Source organism: Ambystoma mexicanum, chromosome 5p, assembly GCF_040938575.1.
Source record: "Ambystoma mexicanum isolate Mex_15411 chromosome 5p, UKY_AmexF1_1, whole genome shotgun sequence".
Classification (NCBI taxonomy): domain Eukaryota; kingdom Metazoa; phylum Chordata; class Amphibia; order Caudata; family Ambystomatidae; genus Ambystoma; species Ambystoma mexicanum.
Window position 1 is genome coordinate 1295196104 of NC_090930.1, and position 24552 is coordinate 1295220655.

Genomic DNA, 24552 nt, shown 5'->3' on the forward strand with positions numbered 1-24552 from the left:
CCGCAAGTGTTCTTAGAACAGTTTCAGCTTGCCTGTGAAGAAAACGTACACATATTGAGTCCTCAGAACACTTCCATTCAGTTTATTTAGAACATTTCAGAACACCCGTGATGGCTGCAGACAAATCGAACACAAAAAGAACGTCTAACACATAAAAAAACACAACTTTCATCCTATCTCATACACTCCCACCCTCCCCAAACACTTGTACACATCAACACACTCTACTAAATACAAATTTTGAACAAAGTTTCACCGCGCTGTCCGCGAATCCAAGATGGCGGGCGCTACCGGAAATCTGACGCGCTTCACGCGCCACACCGTCCAATCAGCGAACATGTCGCATGTCCACGGACATCACGCAAGTCAATGGACCAATCAGGACACTGTCCGCGGACCAAACAGGGAAGTGTGTCCGCGAAGCGGACACAGATATCACTTATTTTTTTTTACCTACTTTTTGGTCATTTTTTAAAAAACTACTGGACAGATTTTCCCCAAATATGCAAAAGCACGCTTTCGGGACCAAGCCGCTGCTCCTGGTCCAAATTTGGTGAAAATCCGTCCAGCGGTTTAGGCTGTAGACGCGAGCACATTTTTTTTCCCATTCAGTCTATAGGGAAAAAAAATGTTTTGGGACCCCCCTATAACGTTGCCCCCCCCTGTACGAATCCTCACCAAACTTTTCAAAATTCAGAGTGACCCAAATACTTTTTTTGCAACCTTTGGTGAGGATTCATCCAGGGAGAGCGAAGTTATAAGCCGCCCAAAAAGTGCTCTTCCTATTTGAACACCAACTTAACCATAACTACACTACTATATATTCAGTGAAAAAACGTTGTTAAAGGGACGTTATGGTTACAAGTAAAACCGAATAACCCTTGAAAATTGCCAGATGGTAAACCAAGCAACCATAACTTGTGCCACCACCGTGCACTGCTAAGACTAATACCCATGACATTAAAGATGACATCACAAATGTAATTCATGACATCACATGTCTGGCTACCCCTTCTTTTTTGTTCACTGACATATCTAGGCCAAGTGGTTTTCTTCACTGACAATCAGGAAGTAAAAAAAAAAGGTACTATGTTTGTAGACCTTACTCTTCATATGTACTTACACTACTTTCCTTAGAATCCACTTACATCATACAATACATATACATATGGGAAGAAGCCGCCTTGAGAAACAGTAATCATGTCTGTGCATGAACTTAAGTAGTTAGGTTATGAACACTTTCAGGTAATGTTGCTCATTTTTTGCTTACTCTCCTTTGCGTGTATATACACGTATTTGTATGCATTGTGATCTCTTTATGTTTTGTGTGTAGCAGTACAATTATGCAGTAAGGGATACACTGTTAGGTACTTATTACAGGTTTCACAGTACACACAACTCTGAAATGAAAGGATTCATCATTTTACTATCCAACATAGTGAGGTTTTGAATATTGCAGCTCTATGGTGCATGCTGCAGACAATGCCTACATTTGTATAGGAGTTTATTCATGTACTGGAAAGAAGTCAGTAACACAATGGTGTTCATAGCAATGCATCACCTAATGAAATATTTGGCGCATGATAGTTCTTCCAATAATTTTTTGATATTTGTCTGCCATCATTATAATGAGAATCCCTTGTAGAGGGTGTGCATGAAAACTAAATGCACATGTGATGTCATCAGTGATGTCATGAATGACATTTGTGATGTCATCTTTGATATCATGGGTATTAGTCATAGCAGCGCTCGGTAGTGGCGCAAGTTATGGTTGCTTAGTGCACCATAACTGGTGAATTTTAAGGGTTTTTTGGTTTTACTGGTAACCATAACGTCCCTTTAACAATGTTTTTTCACTGAATTTGATAGGTTTTTAGAAGCGCAACTTAACCGTAACGTCCCTTTAACAATGTTTTTTCACTGAATTTCATAGGTTTTGCCAGTATACTCTTACTTTATGTACATATACCATACCACATACTGAACCCCCTAGCCGTAGGGTCCAGCATCCAATATTTTAGACCATTATACAATTCACCCACTGCACTCCAAAGACACCATAGATGATGCCCTGGAAACGTACCAAACGTGGCAAGCCAAAGGATCTCCAATCAGCATATGGGAAAAAAGGGTAGAAGCACAAGCCTTTCCTCTACTCTTTCCTACTGGAAAAGGAGTAAGGTACGATGAAAGACCCACACAAATAACAGCATCAGAATAACGCTCTTTACGAATGTATTCTGAAGACCCCAGATTCAGACAAAACATTTAATACATATTCCACCTTCTCTTTGAAAGTGAACTAGCAACTCTATGCTACGGAGTTGCACACACATTGAAAACAGGTACCGATTTTCAAAATATGTCTGTAACGCAATTACTACAAAAGGTGGAAGAAAAAGATGATGTTTTAAAGTCAAGTATTACAAATCTTTTAGCAAAAATGCATGGTACAAAAGAATACTGGTTCCGATAACACGCAGAAGTACGCTGTATGATTCGAAACCTTGGCCCACCCACATAGTTTGTGACATTAAGTTGTGCAGAGTATGCATATGAAGCCTTGGACAATTTCCTATGCATAGCAAACAAAAACAAAACACATATGGACATAAAAACAGCAGGAAAACTCTGCCCTCTTGATTCTGTAAATGTATCAAGATACTTCCATCAACGCTTTATTTCCATGCTGCACTTCATTCGTAATAAAACAGTTCCTCCTCTTGAAAAGTGCAACACTTCTTTTGGAGAAACGAATACCAAGCCAGAGGAGCACCACACATCCACATGCTTTTGTGGATTAAAGATGCTACTAAATTTGGTCAGGACAGTGATGCCACTGTTTTGCAGTTCATTCACAAATATGTCACTTGTGAAATCCCTTCACAAACTACACATAGCGACCTACCTGGACACATTTTACAATTTCAAAGACACAAGTGTGGCAAGTATTGTCAGTGCAAATATAAAAACAAAGGGAAATACTACACCAAATGCCACTTTGGTTTAGCTAGACAAGTTTCAGCAACAGAACAAGTGAACAACTTCACGTATTCAGTTAGAGATAGTGTCAAAGGCAAATCACCTAAGAACAAATACTGCATAAAAGAACAGAAGGATCTACGTATATCAATGATTACAATACAATCATTGCCCTTCTTTGGAATGCAAATACAGATGTGCAGTACATTGCAGACAATTCCACTGCTGTTGAACGATATGTCACAGCCTACTTAACCAAAGCAGAGAAAACAGAGCTGAAAGACCTCTGGCATGACATATCATCTGACAAAACAATGTCACTGAAATTGTACAGCTTTGGCATAAAAATGCTCTCCCATAGAGAATGTTGCTGCTACAAAGCCGCAGACCATTTAACCGGCACTACCTTGCATGAGAATTCTGAAAACATATTATGGCTAAGCCTTGGTCCTGCTAAATCCAGAAAAAGAGTTCTAAAATCAAATGAAGACATACAAACAATAGCCAAAAATGATCCCAACAGCCAGGACATTTTGAAAAACAACTTACCAGAAACATTCTACCCAAACAGGAGTACTGCTTTGGAAACCATGTGTCTATACCACATAGCCGAAAACTTCACATACAAAAATAATATTGAACCAGATGAATATATAGTCAAATGTTGCAAGGGCAGCCTAGTTAAACGTACCAAACACAGCCTCATTAACCATATGAAACTATCATTAAAAATTCCTCAACATAAAGAACTGTATTACCTGGCCCCACTGCAACATTTTAAACCATAGCGAAAAGAAGAATATTTATTAGATTCCCATGTCTCCTATGAAGATGCTTTCAAAGCAAATGAAGACACTATAACAGATATACATTTTACACAGTGCAAAACCATGTTAGACAATGAACACCAACAAGAAGAACTCTAGACACAACTAAATACAGACACTCCTGACAGCAGTTAACCTTCTCTAACAGGAAGCCAAAAACCACTTGGAAAGCCACTTATAGTAAATGAGGCAGAATTAGCCATGACTGAAGTAGAAAATATCATGTGCCACTATGAAGGATATACAGAAGACTTTGCTATACTCAAATCACAATTAAACAACTAACAGCGTAGCATTTTCCTAGAAGTAACTAAACAAATTGAACATGGTATGCAGCACGAAACTGAAACTTGTACCTGTCAAGACTACAAACCTATACTGCTATATGTAAGTGGTCAAGCTGGTTCAGGGAAAACATTCTTAGTCAAAATCAACAGCAAGTTCCTCCAACAATTGCAACAAACTGTCAGCTGCTGTAACTGCACCCCAGGTTTAGCTGCCTGCAACATAGGTGGTGTCACTTTACACCGATTGCTACTCCTTCCAGTAGAACACTAAAACAAATTAGACTACTACAAACTTTCAGCAGAAGTTGCTTTTTAACTACAGAGAATTTTGAAACAAATGAAAATGCTCCTAATAGGTGAGGAGGGCATGGTCTCCAACCTAATGTTGGCTTTGATTCACCTCAGGATACAAGAGGTCCTTAAAACGGACTACGAAGAACTCTTTAGAGGAAAGAACATTATTATTTTTGGAGATCTTCAATTAACACCAATGAAAGGTGAACCTATTTTTAAAACCTTAGGGCATAAACTATGGCGAACAACTCTTGGCAGCATAGGAAATGTAAATCTTGTGCAACATTTCCAATACAAAGAACTAACTGAAAACATGTGTCAGTCTGCAGACCTCACCTACGCCAACATTTTTAAAAGTATTAGAGTTGGTGTACTATCTTAAGAAGCAAAATCTACATTAAATAGAAGACACATCCATGGACTTTACGGGCATAACTCATGTGCTACTGATGTCTTGCAAGCTGTGTACAATTCAATGAAACAATGCTGAAAAAAGAAATGCAACCAATAGTTCAAATTTACTCCACAGACAAACTGGAGGTGCACGGTATGACATTACCCATGTGTTAACAAGCCACAGCACTACTAAATACCTTAGAAAACGCTATCTCTAACACAGCTGGTTTAGAAAAAATATTAACATTGTCTTTAAACTGTATAGTGATGCTAAAGCGTAACCTTAATTTGGAGCAAGGAGTAGTTAATGGAGCAATTGCTACGGTTGTAGGCTTTCAAACATACCCACGTGACAACAACATTCAGTTTGTCAATATTCACTTTGACAAACTTTCAGAACAGCCCGGTTCCTTCATTTCAAATATTCAGAGCGGGACATATACTTCATTTGCAAAGTTTGGTAAGGATTAGTCCGGGGAAGCAAAGTTATAAACCGCCCAAAAAGTGCTCTTGCAATGGGTTCAGCAACTTAACCATAACTACACGCCCGGTACCACAGCCTGTGTAGTATATATTTGTTTGTTTTATATTGTCTGGTTGTTTTTGTTGTTTTGTACTTCGATGCATAGTTTGCTTATGCAAATAAAGTTTCTTGACTGACATATCAAAACTAAAATAACATCCATGAAGGATTTGCAAGGACAATTACAACTCCTCAAAAGATGTGTTTCTTAAAGCTCTGTTATCAGGAAGTTCTTTCTTGTTTTGGTTCTGGAAGGATCTTATTACTTGGTTGAGGTCTTTCTACTGAGAGTACTGTGACTCTTATTCTTACTTTGAGCATGTTGTTTGTATATTTATTCTGCTGTTTTTAACCTCAATTATATTTTTGGTAGGAACTGTGGTGGAGTTTTTAGGTTTACATTGAAACGTGTTTCAGTAATGATTGTGGGTGTTGCAAAGAATATTTCATTTTATTTCTTGGCCAGTGTGAAACCATGTCAAGTCTTTTAAGAAAGGTGTGTTGCAGTCATGTTTTCTAGGCAAGAAATCAGCATAGCTGCTTTCCTCTGAACTTGTCCATGTGCATGATTGGGTAGTTGGGAAGGCCAATGTATTAGGTATTGCAGTCTTCGAGATTGCCTGGTTTGGGTTTTTAAATGAGTTCTGTCTTATTGTTTCTTCCGAAAAAAAGGAACATTCTTTCTAAGGATGGGAATGCAGAGGTTAGTGTCTGTGGTAAATGTATTAATGAGCAGCATAAAACAAATATCAGTCCCAGTATTTGGGCTTTGTGGATGAAGCTGGATTGAGAATTAGAGTTTCTGGCTGCTTGAATGGAATTTCAAGTTTTAGGCTGCACTATTCATATTCTTATCTTTGTTTAAGTTTGTTTGAAACACCGTTGGATATCATCTGCACATACATGGAATGAACTGGTATTGTCTTCCTGAATTAATGCATCTAGACAAAAGTAGGCATTAAGGAAACATGGGGCTGAAGAGGAACAAAGGCAAACTCACAATGTCATCATGCTAGGTCTGGAGACATAATGGCCTTGTTGGACTTGTGAAATCGTATACTTAAGAAATTACTATAGCTATTGAAATGCCTTTGTCCCATACCTATATATTCATTGAATTTGTGCATGAGTAGCCAATGGTCAATGTGTCATATGCTGCCAAAAAACTAGTTGGATTAACATGGTATTTATGTATGTATTTATCATTTTTATTGGTATAGCACTTATATCCAAATTGCTGTTCATAAACAACATTGGTACAACATCAAATGAATACTGGCATAACAATGCATCAAAAACATGGCATCAAAGCACTACATCAAACCATACACTGACAGGTGGAAAGCACTGAGTAGCGGATGACCTTTTAAGAGGTGTCTTCACCAGTATTAATGTCCACTGAGCAGTTTAGGGGACAGGTACTTGAAATGATCCAAATCATGATGAGGTACATGGTGACTACTGGGTAGAGAGTAAAACCTTCAAAGAGGAGCAAAATTGCCTAGCAGGCTGATAAAGAACAGAACCTTCCAAGAGATAAGGAGGCAGGAGCATGAATATGTTCATGAATGAAACACAGTAAAAGGAACACCAAACTCTAAATAATGACAAGCCAGTCAATACTAGGAAGGTAAATAGACATTTATGAAGAGTAACTCCAGACATAAAGAATCTAAACCACAGTGTGAAAATAGTTATCATATTTTTGGAGCCTTATATATCAGAACGCCAATATTGTAGATGATAAACAACCAATCACTAAATAAGTTTAATAGAAGGGATTGAAGGGAAAGTTTGTAGATGATGACTTTATTTTACGTTATATATTTCATAGTGATATGCACAAACTACCAATAAAACGTGATCTTGAAAGAAAAAGAAGAATGAGAAATCCAAAGAAGATTTCGACGTGGGCATTAAAAAGGATCAGGAGAGTAGGAAAAGTGGTAGCTAGTTGGGGTAGTGGGGTTGAGGGTATCTAATGGTACAGATAGAACACAGAGTTTGAATTAGAACTAGAATTATACGTTTTCCGGATTTACAAATAAATAATGTGTAGCTATTCGACAGTGGAAAGACAAGCAGTTGAGTTGGTAATGTAATTCAGAAACTAGGACAAGGAAAATAAAAAAACTGGGGTATTATCTGCAAAAAACTGAGCATGGGATTGGGTAAAAAGTAAGAGCAGAGGTCCAAGTATGCAAACGTGAGGAACACCATGAAATAAGAAATGAGACTAAGAAAAATAACCTGTAATGAGAGAGCAAATTTACAATTTCGAAGATAAGGTGAGACCCAAGCAAGAAGTGAGTCAAAAAGATCAAGTGAAAAGAGAGAATGTAGATGTGCAAGGTGATCAACAATAAAAAGAAAACAGCAGAAAAGAAGATAAATGTATTATGATTGTCATCCAAAATTCTTCCACTGCATTCCTCTATGTCATATGTTATCTAATTGGAGTGGAAACCAAATTGACTGCTGTGAACATGGTTTTGTGTTTTGCTTTGTTTTTGGCGTTGGGCAATTTCTAAACGTTCTAACGTTTTGGTCAAGAATAGAGGACTGGCAATTGATCTATAATTCTCCAGATTCTTTGAGATGTCAGAGGCCTTTCTTTTCTCAGCAAAAAATGTGTCAATTACATCTTGGAATATTATTGACACTTTGCCTGGCAGGGAGATGAAATAAAGAGTTAGAACTGGTGCTAGTGTGTGATGTTGTTCGTTGATTACTGATGACGGGCATGGCAAGCATACTGTGGGCATGGCTTTGAAACGGCCTTAGTGTATTTAAGATATCAACTACTTGAGCGACCTGGAAATGAATAAGAGTGTCTGAAATTCAGGGACGTTTTTATGGGAGGAGTCTTTTTTATGATGAGCATTTTGTTTAGGAAGAAGTTGCGCATGTCATTCGCTAACCTTTGTAAGGGCTGTACTTTGTTGGAGAGTAGTTCTGGGCTAGCGAGTTTTTGAAGGAATCTGGAAGAGCTCACTAGATGTGTGTTGTGTCTGAAATGTTCTCTTGGAATAGTATTCCTCATTGTAGCCATTTCATTGCTTCTTGGTAGCACCCATTCTTGACTATGGCATGTAATCGTTCAAGCTGGATGCCCTCCAATGCCTCTTTAGTTTGATTGCTTATTCAGTAAACATAGTTTTGCATCCTACATCTCCATGTTAGGTTCTCTTCCACTGCCCATATTGCAGCACTTGTGATTGGCCTTAGCTGCTGCTTCCCTCTTGATTTCATCTGTAGGGACTCTGGCACATCTTCCATGTTGCAACATTGTGCAACATGCAGCACAGCAGTGCGATCTTCCACAGATACTCACATGTATACTGGCGGTCACCACCTGTGTCAACAGCTGTGTGAAGTGTGCCCACAGTAGGAACAATTCCAGAGCATTCTGGGCTCTGGTGTGTGCAGTGATCATTTTGCTCATGCTGGTTTCCTAGCTGATGGAAAGGTGTAAGTAGCCACTGCAACAAGTGGTCGCTGCAGTAGAAGTAATAGTATACATTATTCATACTTCTCCACTACAAAAAGTGAACATTAATGTAATTTTCAGACACCCATTTTACCAGCTCCACTCAACTGTCTGCATTGTAGGTTTTCCGTTCCAAAATATTAGTGTGTCTTATTCCGAAATTCAAATTATAACTGCCAGACAGATCTTAGTATATTTGGCTCTAAACATATATTCCATGATTTTATTTTCTGAATGGGACTTCTCTTGAATTAGAATGAGAAGTAGAAACGCTTGCCTTTATGGCAGCACGTTATTCTCACATAGGCCAAAAATAACAAAACTATTGTCTGAATGTTCATCACATTTACATGTTTTGTCTCCACTTCAGTAACCCTTTCCAGTAGCATTGCGACTTAAAACATGCCAATGTGCGTCATTTATAACCTACATTTCATATATTAAAACAGATCATTTCCACAGAGAGTGTTGCGATTCTATGAACAGAACATACTCATAAAACCTCACATTTCTCATTATGAAGAAGCCTTTAATAAAAGCACATTCAGTCTTAACTATACAAATCACCTGTGGGACCATGAATAACCTGTGAGAGACACAATTAATAACATTTTGGACCGTCAATGATGCAGAATAGCTGTGAGGCACATATGGCCATTCTCATTGTGACAGTCTCACACCACGTGAGCAGAGCAATTTACGTGACCTATGTTGGGGGATAATCACCCTCTCCGACTCGATGCATCATCAGGCAGACAGTGCAGTCTAAAAGTCTTCAATGTGGACATGTGTTTTGAAAACAACTGCCTGGCATGGGGCGGGATATGGGCTGTTCTGACATGACACTTTTAATGCTATGCAACACGTTTGGTTACCTTTGCAGCAGGTCATTTACCTCCACTTTTCTAGTGTATTTTTTCTGTTCTCTTCCTTACACTCCATCAGCCCTTTCCACAGCTCCTCTGCTTTCCTCTTTCTGCATTGTTTGTGTGTTTTTACTGTTTTCTCCCCCATGTGCCACCCAGTCTTTTGATGACTGCACCCGACCCACCTTTATCACAGTCTCTTCTGCCTCCTGCAATCTCTTCCTCGGTCCCACTGCTGCCTGACATTTTTATGTTTTCATTCTCCTACCACCTCAAGCACTCTGCACACTCCTCCACTCTCCCTTACCCCTTTGGGGTATTGTTTGCTATTTTCTTCCCCCACCCAGCTCCAGACCTCTCCGAAGATCCTTCCCTCCCTCTTCTGCTCTTAACCCTTCCCCCTTAGAATGTCAGAAGCAAAGAACTCATGAAGACAAGGATGACTGCTGTTTGTCCGGAGTACCCAGGGCCACTCCAGCAGACACAGCAGGAAATGCCTGCTATTCATTGCACATGCAGCTGCAAATGCAGACACCATTACCACCCACGACCTGTAAGCACTCTTCATCACTGAAACCTTGCTCACCATCTCTTTGACCTACATCCTAAATGCTGTTACCCCCAAAGGCTACAGCGTTCAACTCAGGAACAGGCCACACCAGACTGGTGAAGGATGCACCATCATGCACAAATCTTTCTTTGACCTGCACTGGACAATATGGAGCTACTGTCAGATCCTTTGAAGCACTCTTTTGCCGCTCCCTTCCCTCACACACTGAAACAGGTTCAAACTCATGTAAAGGCCACCAAAACCCAACACCTCCATTGTTGATGAATATGCTGAGCTAGTCACAAACATATCTCTCACATGTGCCAACAAAATGTGCATCTGGGACGTCAACCTCCCAGGGAGCATGGCCATCAAGTCAATGAAGGTGCTCAGGCTATTAGATGCACTGGTCCTCCCTGAGCACACAATTGACCCAACCCACAACTAATGCACCATCCTATACTCATCATCACTGCCATGCTAACCCCCTATTGCAAGACATTTATACCCCTGGCTCTGTTCTGATCATCTTACCATTCTCTTTACCATGAACTGTGCTACACAACCAACCTCACACAACCTACGCCTATCAATCAGACATTCTGCTTCTTCAAATACTTTCCTAGTGAACCATCGTTGATGTCTTCACCAACCTCACCTCCTCCCTATATGGACCCAAATACAAGGGTTGCAACAGAAACCTTGAAGCTCTCAAGAACACCACAAAGGCCAGCATTAACATACATGTCCATACGAAATTACAAACTATTAGCCCCCTAGTACTCCAATAAGTTAATATAAAAAAGAGATATCTGAAAATAGAAGAAAACATGGCATTAGTGTAAAACCTCAACAGACCTAGCCTGACATATAGTTTGTCAAACTGCCAGCAGACAACTGACTGCCCCAGCATAAGCTTCCTACAACCAGGTAACAATAGCAGAAGTCAGAAATTAAATCACGGGTCTCTTCAAGGCAGTCAAACAGTGCGTCAGCCATCTCCCAACCATACGCTCCATCATTCTACTGAAATATCCACTGCCCTCAACAACATTTTAATGAAAGAATCAGCAAGATCCACCAAAACAATGATGCCAACCACATAGCACTTTCTATCAAACCACTCCAACGTGAGAAACACCAACATGAGCCCCATTCAAATCTCTATCTATTGGAGACCTGACTATCAACCTATCATACTTCAAAGCTCCCTCCTACTCTGATGTCATATTACCAGCATGATTCTTCAAGTCTTTCCTTAAGGAAGCATTCTGTGACTTTCGTTTTGGTCCGCCTGGTGGATCGTGTGCTTTTGGTGCTCTCTGGACCTACCTGGACGTTCCTGCACTGCAAGCATTTTTAAAGCTCTTGCAGGACCCCGAGCGCTGGACTCTGAGCACTGCCCAGAGGAGGAGGGAGCAGTGCTAGTCACGTGGAACATCACGTGACCCATTACTGCTTCAAAGCACCCTCCCATCCGCCCGAGCGGCGTATTCTGTGACTTTCGTTTTGGTCCGCCTGGTGGAACGTGTGCTTTTGGTGCTCTCTGGACCTACCTGGACCCTCCTGCACTGCAAGCATTTTTAAAGCTCTTGCAGGACCCCGAGCGCTGGTCTCTGAGCGCTGCCCAGAGGAGGAGGGAGCAGTGCTAGTCACGTGGAACATCACGTGACCCATTACTGCTTCAAAGCACCCTCCCATCCACCCGAGCGGCGTATTCTGTGACTTTCGTTTTGGTCCGCCTGGTGGAACGTGTGCTTTTGGTGCTCTCTGGACCTACCTGGACCTTCCTGCACTGCGAGCATTTTTAAAGCTCTTGCAGGACCCTGAGCGCTGGACTCTGAGCGCTGCCCAGAGGAGGAGGGAGCAGTGCTAGTCACGTGGAACATCACGTGACCCATTACTGCTTCAAAGCACCCTCCCATCTGCCCGAGCGGCGTATTCTGTGACTTTCGTTTTGGTCCGCCTGGTGGAACGTGTGCTTTTGGTGCTCTCTGGACCTACCTGGATCTTCCTGCACTGCGAGCATTTTTAAAGCTCTTGCAGGACCCCGAGCGCTGGACTCTGAGCGCTGCCCAGAGGAGGAGGGAGCAATGCTAGTCACGTGGAACATCACGTGACCCATTACTGCTTCAAAGCACCCTCCCATCCGCCCTTGCGGCGATAAGCCCGGCGGTGGCAAGGCCGCTAACTGTGCTGTTGTGCGGCTGTTTGGCGCTGAGGCGCAAGTGTTGGATTTGGTAAAGATCGAGTCTGTCAGTGAAGATCCCTATGAACACAGTACGGACTGCTGTTATTTAGTAAGTCTGTCCTTGGACTCATGGACTTAGTGTAAAAAGTCATTCAAGGAATTTTGGTTTTAGCGCAATTGCGCCTGTTATTGAAATTATTGTTTGGTGGTAGACTTTTTTGTATATATCAGTAATTACAGGTGGCTGGAATATGCAAGCAAGATTTCCTACGTTGACAATGGGGATGCCTCCAGTTATGCATCTTGGATGTCATAAGGGTCCTCTTAACACCTTGATAACTAAGCCCAAACAACATTCAAATAATAAAATTGTCCCTTTTCGCTGTTCGACTCCAGTCGGTGCTCGTGGTCGAAACAGCATGAAAGCTGGTCCTAGAAGGCCGCCACTGTCTGATATTAGGGTATTCTGTAAAGACAAACTTGCAATTTCTGCTCCTATTGATATGAGAGCTCCTGCCAATTCACAAGTGTGCTCTACTCCTGGTCCTGACCTAAAGGGTGTGCTTCGCCCGCCTTCTTCAAAAAAAGTGACTTCCACAGATGGGGCTTGCTCAGTGCACACTAGTATCACACCCTGTGAAAGCTCCTCATCTCGAGTATCTTTATCCGACAGTATGATACTTCATAACCTACCACTGACAGCTCCTGTTGGAGCAAAGGCTGTTTCGCCTACCTGTGTGACCAATGATTCTGTAGTGGTCTATTTAGATATGGATCCCTCGAGCCGCTCTCAACAATTGCTACCTGAGAGAGCCATGTTGAACTTGTCGCAGTCTCCTGTTATGTTTTCTGATCATAATTCCGAGTGTTCGTAAATTGAAGACTCGTATCATGCACCGACTCCACGTCGAATTCCTATGCCAGTAGTAGCAACTGGTAAAGTGGAGGCGGTAGTAGATCCGGGAAACTTAGTGGCACTTACACTATCGGCAATGCATGTTTCCCTACAATCTCTGTCCAGACTCTTTGATTCAGTAATCTCAAAGATGGGTGATCATTCGTGTAAACTAGATCAAATTCTAACATGGCAAGAGAGTCCTTCCATGCTTTTACAGCAAAAAAAAAAAACTCATCCTTTGCCTCAACTGACATTAGTGATAAGCCGGTAGTCACTAAAGTATCTTTAGGTACTCAAACCTCTTTTGAAGCACTTTCAGTACCTTGGGTAAACAATGTTGCCACGTCTGTGGCAAATTTACCTACATCGTCAGCAGTGCCTTGTATTGCAGGTATTATTGTGGATTCCATGGTTCAGGCAAATTTGAGTCCAGCTGACCCAATGGTTTCCATACCCTGTACCAGTGCTAAAGGTGCCCCAAGTGTGCCTTATGCCATCTTTACCCCTAAAATACTTATGACTGGTGCGAAATCCATTCAAACTCCCCAGTGCAAAAAATCCAAAAACCTCCCAGCCGCTAAGAAAAATGGCACAGCCCAAACAAAGAGCTTTCTCCACCATGTTGCTCTACCCAAAAAAAGTGCGCTCATTGCATCATCTGCAGTTGCAAAAAAATACCATCAAATGGCCTTGATACGCACTCCTGTTTCCACTCTACAAGAATTAAATACTATGCCTGTGTACGCCCCACTTGATGCATTGGCTGAACTGGCAGAAGGCATGGACTGTCAAGCCGAGGCTGCCACTCTCATGCCCACACCCATGCCTAGAGCTGATGATGCCTCAAGCGGTCTAGCTGCGAGCCTGCCTTTGGATTTCCATCGACAGGAGATTTGCCGTGCTGTTGATGCGTATATGTCCGGCCAGATTGGTATGGCACAAAAAATCGCCACTCAAACTGAGGCTCTGTCATCTAAGCTCCCCTTAAGTGCAAACAATCCATCTTTACCTAATACTGGTTTGAGTTTAAGTAAAGCAGTTACCCCCATAGTTTGCCCATTGGTGTCAGGTGCAAAACTGATGCCTCAAACTGAATTACGGGGTACTACTAGTGCTGTTGGACGGTCACTCCTGGCTGAAATTGCCCCTGAACTTATTGAATTGCTACAGGCTGTTTGCCAAAAAGAGTCCAAGCCCAGTGTAGTGCCTGCAATGGCTCTAATAAATAGGGGCTCAGAGCCTGCGGCCCACAAACCTGTAACTAAGCCTATGGCCAAGCGGCCTGCTAATCTTAGCCTATTGCTCAGTTGTAGGCCATACCCAAGCCTTCAATATGTCCTAATTCGTAACTCCATTCTGAGCATTTTTTCTGATGTGCCATCTCTAGAAGATATTAGCTCATACGACTTGGCTCTGGTTGACTTTTGTACCATTTCGAAAACGAATGTTGTGCGAATTTGGATGGATTCACGTATCGTCCAGAACGCTATTTGGGCGGCTCAAAAACAATTGCATGATTTAGGATTTGAGGTCTCATTGGAAGTTACTGACCTAGGCGCTCCAAAACAGCAGCAATTAGTCCCCCATGTCAACCACAAAAATCATGTTTATGAGCTGCAAGGTGAAAGATTTTGTCAGATTCCTCTAAAACAGCATTAGCTAGGTCAAGCTGCTGAGCTATGTAATTTTTCTACTATTAGTTGGAATACGAGGGGTCACTCTAAGCTCTTCAATAATGATCTTAGTTCTCTAGCTAACTATAAGCTAGTTTTACTTCAGGAAACTTGGTTGACCACTGATCCCATTTGGGACGCTCATGATGTGATCTCTCTAGCGGCCAATAAAGGTTTGAGTGGCAGACCATTTGGTGGGCTTTTAACTGCAATACAGGCAGATAATAACGCTAGTATCTATCCGTGGGCCTCACCTAATGCCTTTATTCAAATGACAAGACTTAAATTATCCACAACATTATATGCCATTATTAACCTTTACTGGAATCCAGTGGGGATTACGGTTGAATGCTTCTTGAAGGCCTTAAATGATATGCTGACCGTAATCCTATTGTATGGATCGGCTCAAAAACTTTTTATTGCAGGAGACTTTAATCTGGATTGCATTAATTCAACTAAACAAAGTAATTCCATTTGTATAAAACAATGGGAACAATTTAGTAAACATCACAATCTCACAAGGCTGAACGGAGCTTTCCATTCCGACATCCCTCCATCCTCAACATGGTCCCGGGGCTCATCGGCATCTATCATTGATTATATGTATACGAATGTGTCCCTGTTCAATGATGTTGTGGATTTCAAAATTGTGCATTCAGAGCTGAGTGATCACAAACAACTTACAGCAGTCTGGCAGTATAGTAGCAGTTGTAATATGCATAGAGACAGAATGTTGCAAAGTCAACTTTGTGTGAACAATGCTGGTAATAGACTGCGATGGACTGAGAAGTCAGTTGAGGCCTTTCATTTCTATTTGACACAGGCAGTAGCTGCTACAGCCCTCACTGCTGACTCCCCAAATGTTTTCTACTCTGATATGCTACAAGTGTTTCGGTCTCAAGTCCCTAGTTTCTCATCAAAACATTCTATCTGTGTTCAATTTTGATTTAGAAATTAGAGATCGCAAGCGCCTATTCAGACAACAGAAGAGAAATGTACTGAATCTTCCAGCTAATATTCGCCATAAACATCTCTCCAACCTTAAAACAAAGTATAGAAATTGGGTGAAGGCAAGGCGTGCGAAGCTTTACCACACTGATAGTCAGCTACTTTTGGCTGCTGTCCAATGTAAGAATATCTCTAAAACCTGGTCTTATCTTAATCAAGTGACTTCTGGCTCTCAAACAATAATCCAAGCAAATGAAGTCTCAGAGCATGCCTGGATTGCTTATTTCTCTAATCTTTATAAACTGCCTGTTAATGACGCATTTCTAGACAGTTCTAATTCTTTTCCTAGATTTCATCTAGAATTTGATCTTGAAGATATTCTTTTGTATATCAAGAAAGCGAGCAATTCAGGCGCATGTGGTCCAGATGGTTTGTCCAAAAAGATGTTCAAAGCCTATCCACAAGTGTGGAGCTGTATTCTGTTCACCATCTTTAGTCTCATCTTGAAGTCTCAAAAATTACAGTCGTCCTGGACTCATTCTATTATTGTTCCTATTTATAAAAAAGGAGATAGGAAAGAGCCGTGCAGTTATCGACCTATTGCACTATTAGATGCGCCAGGTAAAATCTTTTCTCGACTGATTTTAAGAGACTTCAAGAAGTGGATTTTGCAGGTCCATCTTAATGACCCATTTCAATCAGGCTTTGTGACTGGCTTAGGTACCATCCCTAATATCATCACGCTACAAATGCTCCTTTCTGATCACGCAGCCCAAAGGCAGACTTTGTATCTAGCCTTTGTTAATTTCCAGGTTGCGTTTGACTCAATTGATCAATCACTATTACAGCATAAGCTGATCAAGCATAATTGTCCATCCTCTCTATTATCCCTAATCATTCTACTACACTCCAATACTACCATGCAGGTTCGACTTAATTTGAGTAGTGATCTGACCTCGAAATTTCGAACATATAGAGGGCTGAAACAAGGTTGTATTTTGGCGTCATCCATTTTTAACTTTTTCATTTACGACTTGGGCGTAACTCTGAGTCAAATTGTGAGTGACTCACCTCGATTAGGCCGGCATAATGTTCCTTATCTTTTTTCAAAAACCCATACAGGTCTTCAGAAACGTTTGCATGGCCTTGAAACATACGTAGATACGAACCACTTGACAATTAATAATGGTTTGTAAGAGGCATGAAAAGTGTAAAGTTAAAACTTTTTGTTGGCGATTACACAATGTTCCATTAGAACAGGTAGCCAACTATAAGTATTTGGGCACTCTTATAGTGGATACTTTACCAAGCATTGACCCTGACATAGAGATCCAGGGCAAATTACGGTCCTTAATTGCGCAAGCAAAGATACTTATGGCCAAATTTGGCAAATTCACGTGCAAACATATTCTCACCTTCTTTCTTCAGAAGGTGACCCCAATCTTGACCTATGGGTCTGAGGCTCGCAGTCCTAAACCTGTGGAGTGGTGGGATAGAATTGAATCCTTGTTTTGGAAACAAGTACTACATCTGCCCGCTTGCACACCTTTACCATTGATTCGATTTGAATTGGGATCTCTCTCAATGTTCTCATTCGTAATTTGGAAATATTGTGCCTTTTTCCGTAAATGTATATTGTCTTTAGAGCGATCAGACATTTTGGGAAAGATGGCCTGTCATCTTTTAGAACACAATCAGGCTTTTTCAAAACCATGGTGCATTTTTACTATGAATGCAATGTCTGATGCCTCAGTTGATTTAGAGTTACTTTTGAACAATGAAGCTCGTGCCAAAATGAAAGTCCAGCAACATGATTGGATTCTGACCCAAAATAAATGTCTCAACTACAAGGATTTTGATCGAGCGCTATTTGGGCACAAGCAATGTAGAACAATGTCTGACTATTTGGCCAAATTTCCTTGTTTAAAGACTCGTCAGAAGTTTCTCCGTTTTCGGTTGAACCTTTGGCCGACATTAGATGTTCAGGCTCGCAGAAATCAAATTATGCAATCAGAAAATGTATGTCGCTTTTGTAAAATGTTGACAAAAAAGAAACGTTGGAGCATTGTTTAGTGTTTTGTACAAATTTAACCACTATTCGACAAAAATGCTTTGGAAATTTCTTCGAAGACCAAAATGCACATATTAATAAGAACTTGTGGCATTGTATCTTTTCATCAACTGCCTTAAGGACCAAAATAGCAAATGTACGATTTTTGGATGAAATATTTAGTGTATACCCATAGTTAGCGTAATTGAGTTAAACTAAATTTGAATTTTAACTGTAGTGAATGAACAAACTGCAAATCTGTTTTTATGAATTGTATTGTTTTGATATTGTGATACCTCTTGATATTTGAAAGGTTGATTTTATTAACCATATAAATAAAAAAAAAAATAAGGAAGCATTCCATCCATTCCTGGCAATTACCAATTAATTTCTCACCCACTGAACATTTCCCACTCAAAACTAGAAAAATACTACCCCTCCAAAAGAAAACAAATACAATGTTGGACCTCAATGACCTCAGCAAGAATTCCCCCCTTACGCGTATTGCTTTCACTGGTAAAATCCTTGAAAGAATCATATTCCCTCAAGTTCAATCACAAATAGTCACCAAAAACCTCCACAGTCCAACCAATCTGACTTGAGACTGTGGTGTAGCATAGAGACTACCACCATCCATTTGGTAGACAATACTCTCTGCATCCTCACTGATGGACACACCTGCCTCCTGGTACTTATCAATCCCTCAGCGACCTTTGACAAAGTGGATCATCCAGCCCTTATTTACATACTACACACCCATCCACCAGTGGTTCACCTCATAATACCTGGAAGACTTCCATCAGCTTTTCCAGATATTTTGAAAGTGTCTATCCCAACTTTCATTTGTGGAGTCCCGCGGGATCCATCTGCTCACTGTTGATCTTTCCCCTCTTTGCCAGCCACAACATCCACATCCAGTCATCTGCAGGGCATAATCATTTCTTTCTCAAAAAATCTTCCATCAGTGATATTAACCAGCTCAAGGCCTTGTCCCACCCTGATTCAAACCTGGATGCGCAGTGCATTCATCAAATTCAACACCACCAGAATGGAAAGTCTCCTTCTCTCTAATAACACTGAACACACCCACATCCAGATATAGCTGTTCACTCTGACACCACGGGGCTTCAGATTGTAGCTGGCACCCTGCACCACGTCTCTAGAATTCCACATTAACAGCTACCTCGGTTTCCAAACAATCATCAAACAAACAAATCCCACAGAGAATGGTGCAAACTCTCTATTTTATAGAAATTCAAGACCTTCCACCCAGACAACACATTCCAATCAACAGTAAAGGTGTTTGTCCTTTCTCACCTGTACAGGGGAAACACCCTACTCAATGTCCAATCTGCCTCCACTCTGGCACCTCATGTACCAATGGGAAGTGCTCATGCTGCAGGCCACCTCTTCAAAGAACTTTGAAATCTGACAACATTATGCCTACACTGATCAAACAACATTGGTTGCTTCTACAGTAAGCCTTCACCTACAAGACAAGCTGCTTTATTTACAAAGTCGTCACATTCTATGCTCTTTCTGATTTAGTTAGCAAGGTCACCTTCTCTGGCAGCCAATATTTCACAAAAAGGACATACCCATACCTCACCAGAGGAAATCTGCAAACATGAAAACAAACACAAAACAGGAAACTAGCATTCTCAAACTATGTCCCCAGGCTCCGGAACCTCACACCCATCAATATTAGAGACGCACACCAACCCACATGCAATTCAGAAAGTAACAAACGATGCTCTTCTGCAACGAGCAGATTTGTTGCAAACTATAGAATGTTCCTATTACTTGACTGTAATATAAGACAGCCTTGCTCTAACTTGTACTCTGCTACCTGTACCCTATTAACCTGTTTCTGTACAGCAGTCCAATGCTGTTCAAAGCCAGGTCTGCACTCAAAAAAGCGAAATCAAAACAAAACAAATGTGCAATGACAGTGCTCCATGACAGGGGTGTCAGCTATTCCATGTGACACATGGGGCTGTGCAGTTGGCACGTATGACATCAATCCCATTTCACAAGCATTGCTGATCATATTACTCAATTAACATTTTACATTGCCCTAGATGGTTCTCAAAATGGGCATGATTCTTCTTCTTATCAAGGTTAAATAGGGGTGGATGTCCTGATCTATAAATGTACAAAGTAACAAACTCTGTGTGTATTTACACGCTGAGCTGTTTCCATCCTTCTAATGCATCTGTGTTCTCTCCTCCTTCATCCTCCAGATACTTGCTGGTATCAATAACAGAGGGCCTTTCTGTGAGGACAGCAAACAGGTTTCTCCAGCTTGCATGGTGACCTATGGAATTGTCTTTATATTTGGCTATTACTTGCAAGTGTTTTCCACATTTTCAGTGAACTGTATAATTTTCACAATGTTATAGCTGCAGGTGTTTTTTTTCTAAGGCACATTTGTGTTTTGCTTGTGTTTTCCTGTGTATAGTGTCTTGAACATTCTGTTCTGGACATTTCCTGCAATTTGTTTTTAAATGTATTCCCTTTTTACATTTGAAAGGGTTTTGTATTCATACTTTATCTGTGTCAGTCTTTCAGTTTACCTCATAAAAGAGTCTGGCAGATTTTCAGAGATTCTTTGACAGGGCAAAAGTGTATCATACGCATCTCATTTTTGTACTTTCATGCTGTACACAAGTTTCCAGAGTGATACGATAGTACTGCTTTTGAAGATCAAGTATGGCTTAAATGTGAGGATTATACGGCTTGCAATTACAGTGCATCAGTATGCTTCACTGTGCCATTTACATTTCCAGATCCTGTGATGAATCCAAGCTATTCGTCCCTTCTCTCCAAGGGGAGTAGCCCCCTGTGAGACTAGGGAGGTGCGCCTGCTATGTGAATCCCTCCCTAATGGGACAAGAATCCCCAATTGAACATATATGTGGCAACTCCCTTAACCCCAATATTCTAAATGTTTTCATCCTACAGGGGAATTAAAGATCCTTATAAGATCCTTATAATGTAGTGAGACCCTTTTACGTGTCAATTTCTGCAGCTGACCCCTCCTTAAAGCTAGAACCCCATGACCAATTGACCTGTGTCTTTCGTTTCAGGGAACAGCCTATAAGGGATAATATCCTTACCTGGAGGTGAGAAAGATCAACTGACATAGATTCAATCAGCTGGAGCGGATACATGCAGAGCGGATGTCACCAGTATCGTATAGGACGAGTGCTACCTGGAGTCAGGGGCCACAGACCGTACGTGGTGGGTGAGCAACCCGTGCAACTTCACAGAGCTCAGGAGCACCGACCATATAAGGTTCTCCGCTGGCGTCCTGAGAGACGCTGACAGAGGGAGAGGAAGATACATTGGCGAGGCTGCAAGAAAGCTGCCACTCATGGAAGCCTGAGAAAGAGGAACCAGTAAACCCATCAATAGGCTGCCGCCAGAGAAAACTTGAGAAAAAGGCACGGCAAGCCCATGAGAACGCCAATGCCTGAGAAAGCCAGAGAAAGAACCGGTAAGGCTACGGGAAGATCATCACTAGAAAAAGACAGAGGCCGAGATACTGGTGAACCACTGAGACGGCTGCTACCGAAGAGAGCCAGAAAGCTGTTCGATGATAGGGAGTTCCCCTCTGCTGGAGCCACCAACCCTCCCTGGAGAGAGCACTGCATAGTATAAAGATCGCAGTTTAGGTATGAGAAATGGAGGTGGGCAGTCAAGGTCCACAACAAGCCCAGGGAAATACCAAACCTGGTGATACCCAAGGGAGGCAATGTCTATGAGAAGGCTAGTCAATAACAGCAGGTAGATACTACCAGTCTTGTAGTGGGGATGGATATTGGATGTGTGGCAATATCTGAACAGGCTGTACACCAAGGGGCTAGTGGTCTCAGTAAAGATGTGAAGGGACCAAGTAAAGCTATGGAAATTGAGGAGATCAAGGAGGGTCAGGAGGGCTTTGAAAGAAAGTTGACCACAGCCCAAACACTGACTACAACCATGAGGAAAGGCCTAATTGCTCTGGAAAGGGGCATGTCAAGATATATCCTGAGTATTTGGAAGGGAATAAACAAATTATCCTTTTTGTTTGCATCAGTGAAACTTCCAAGTTTGTGGAGGACCCAAGGGTAAACCACTTCATTTTAAAATGGTTGAGAAATTAATATTGTATTCATGTATTGCAGAAAAACTGAGCGCCATTTTGCAATGAAATGTTGGCAAAAGCCAAACAGAGAGAACTGTGACAAGCATTTATTTCCAAGAACAGTTGACAGAAGAACAGTAGCTACAAGATCCGAATCCTAACAGGCATTTAACTTAAGTGTTATAATTTGTGTAGAGTGTTAGGGTAGGTTTTAGAATAGGTTTTGGACTGAGGACAGACTTTTTGTGTTGATTTAACATCCTGATGAGCACACTAGGTTTGATTTATAGATAGGGGACTTCTTCGCAGCAGTAGGGCACCTATGGCAATTTTTCATTTAATAAACCTCCTATGAAAATGATGTCTTGCAGTCTGCCTCCTATTTCTGGCTAGCCACAATCCACCCGCATTTCAGCATAGATTAATATCAGAAGGACGTATCAAATAACCTTTCAGAGTGATGAGAAGAGTGGAACCCCCAAAATCCCCCACCCCCTCTGTGGTCCCACAGCAGTGAGAAGCAGTAGAACTACACTGCCCCCTGACTCCTGCTGCCCAGTCCCCCATGACGTTTGCTCCCGCAGCTCAATCTGACCTCCACTGCACCCTGTAGGCACTGACATCTGCTGCCCTCAGGACCCCATGACTTCTGTATCCCCCAGGAGCCCATAAGGTCCCCTGCCCCAGGATCCTTTGACTTCTGCTGCCCCCCAGTGCCCCATGACTTCCACTTCCCCCAGGAACCCCAGACATGTTCTGCCTGTAATACCCCTTGCTTTAAATGCCCCCAGATGACCTGACATCTCTGCCCTGAGGACCCTCTAATGTATACTGTCCGCCCGGCCAAATGACAACCACTGATCTGGCCTTGCTCATCTCCCAGACAAGTGAAACACACTGCATTTCCCCAACACAGCTGTGAAAGCCGTTACTGTTGTACCCTCAAATCAATATGCACACACCCCACTACTCTGCTCCAGGTCCTACAATCCCCCTTCTATCACCTTGAACCCCCCCTTAATTGCCCCAAAGTCACCACATCCACATCCATTTACATCCCTTAAACCCTAGTCCATTCACCAATTCCCTGTTACTGGGGCCACCACCAATTGCCAACTCCATGCTTAATGATGTGTTCTTCTGTGCCAAACAATAACAGACAAACACAAGGCTTATGCCACAACAACACTGTACTAAGTTCAGAGATGTGGAGCACAATGTCCTGGTGGATAGTGCTGTGGAATAGGCTCACTGCCTCCTGGGACCTGGTCGTTTGAAAGCCTCATAACACCAGTGCAACACAATCTGGAAGGCCATCCTGCAAAATGGAAATGCTGTAGCCACAACACCTCGCAAAGTAGCCCAGATGAAGTAGTACTGTTGATACCTAATGAGGCATGTCCGAAAGCTTGTTGCAAAACACAGCAGGGCATGCCTGGCCACAGGAGGTGGCTCACCACAACCACTGCTCAAGTACCTAGGGCAATCATAGAAGCAGGGTCTGACCATCATTGAAGTTAGCATCCTTAACAGAATTTGGCTGGAGATGAGGGTGAGTTTACTGTGTGCATAGGACATAGTCATTCAACATCTCTTGGGGATAGTGTGGGATTGTTCAAAACCAACATAAATCCAAAATATGGTCACAAGTCTCCATGACACCACCCTCAATGACTAACAATAGGGACATCTGACATCAACCATATATGCACCACCAAGATACGTTCCTGATACGAAGGAGCATTTGCCTGCGTCCATATTCTGCTACGTCCCATCTAGACATGGGTAGATGATGTCCACATGAGATGGAATACATGCATCCCAAACCCTGACCACAGTCATAAACACAAGTAGATCTGGCTGGTACATTGAACATTAGTTGTTGCCACATAAGATGCCATAAAGGTGGTGCAGCAGAGCACAGATACCAGCGCCCACACTCCTTCATGGCCTCACAGAGACATGGAGTCACCACTGAACCAAACCCCCTGTGGACCTTTGAATGTGCACATGCCAAAATGAACATGCATTCCCGCTGACCCACACCTTCATGGAGAGTGAACACACACATGTTCCAACAAATGGGTGGGGGGGGCATCAGAGATAACATGTAAATACCATGCAGTATTCGACCATTGACTGCTCTGACATGTACAGTCTTTTTCTCAATGTGTGTCCACCTGTATCAGTCACAGATCAGTAGAATAAGCCATGCTTCACTCCCAATGGAATAACGTAGACCATCCGATGCTCAACATGCTGGCTGAAACATCATGCGTACATAGGGAACATTAGCATGTGGTGCTTCATAATGCCCCATGGCATCCACATGAAATTGTGCCATCAAAACATGGGTGTGTTGCATCGGATGTGGCAATGTCCCTCCTGCCACATGGCCCAGTAGCACTTACCGTAGTACTAAACAAGAATACTCCTGAGATGTAATGC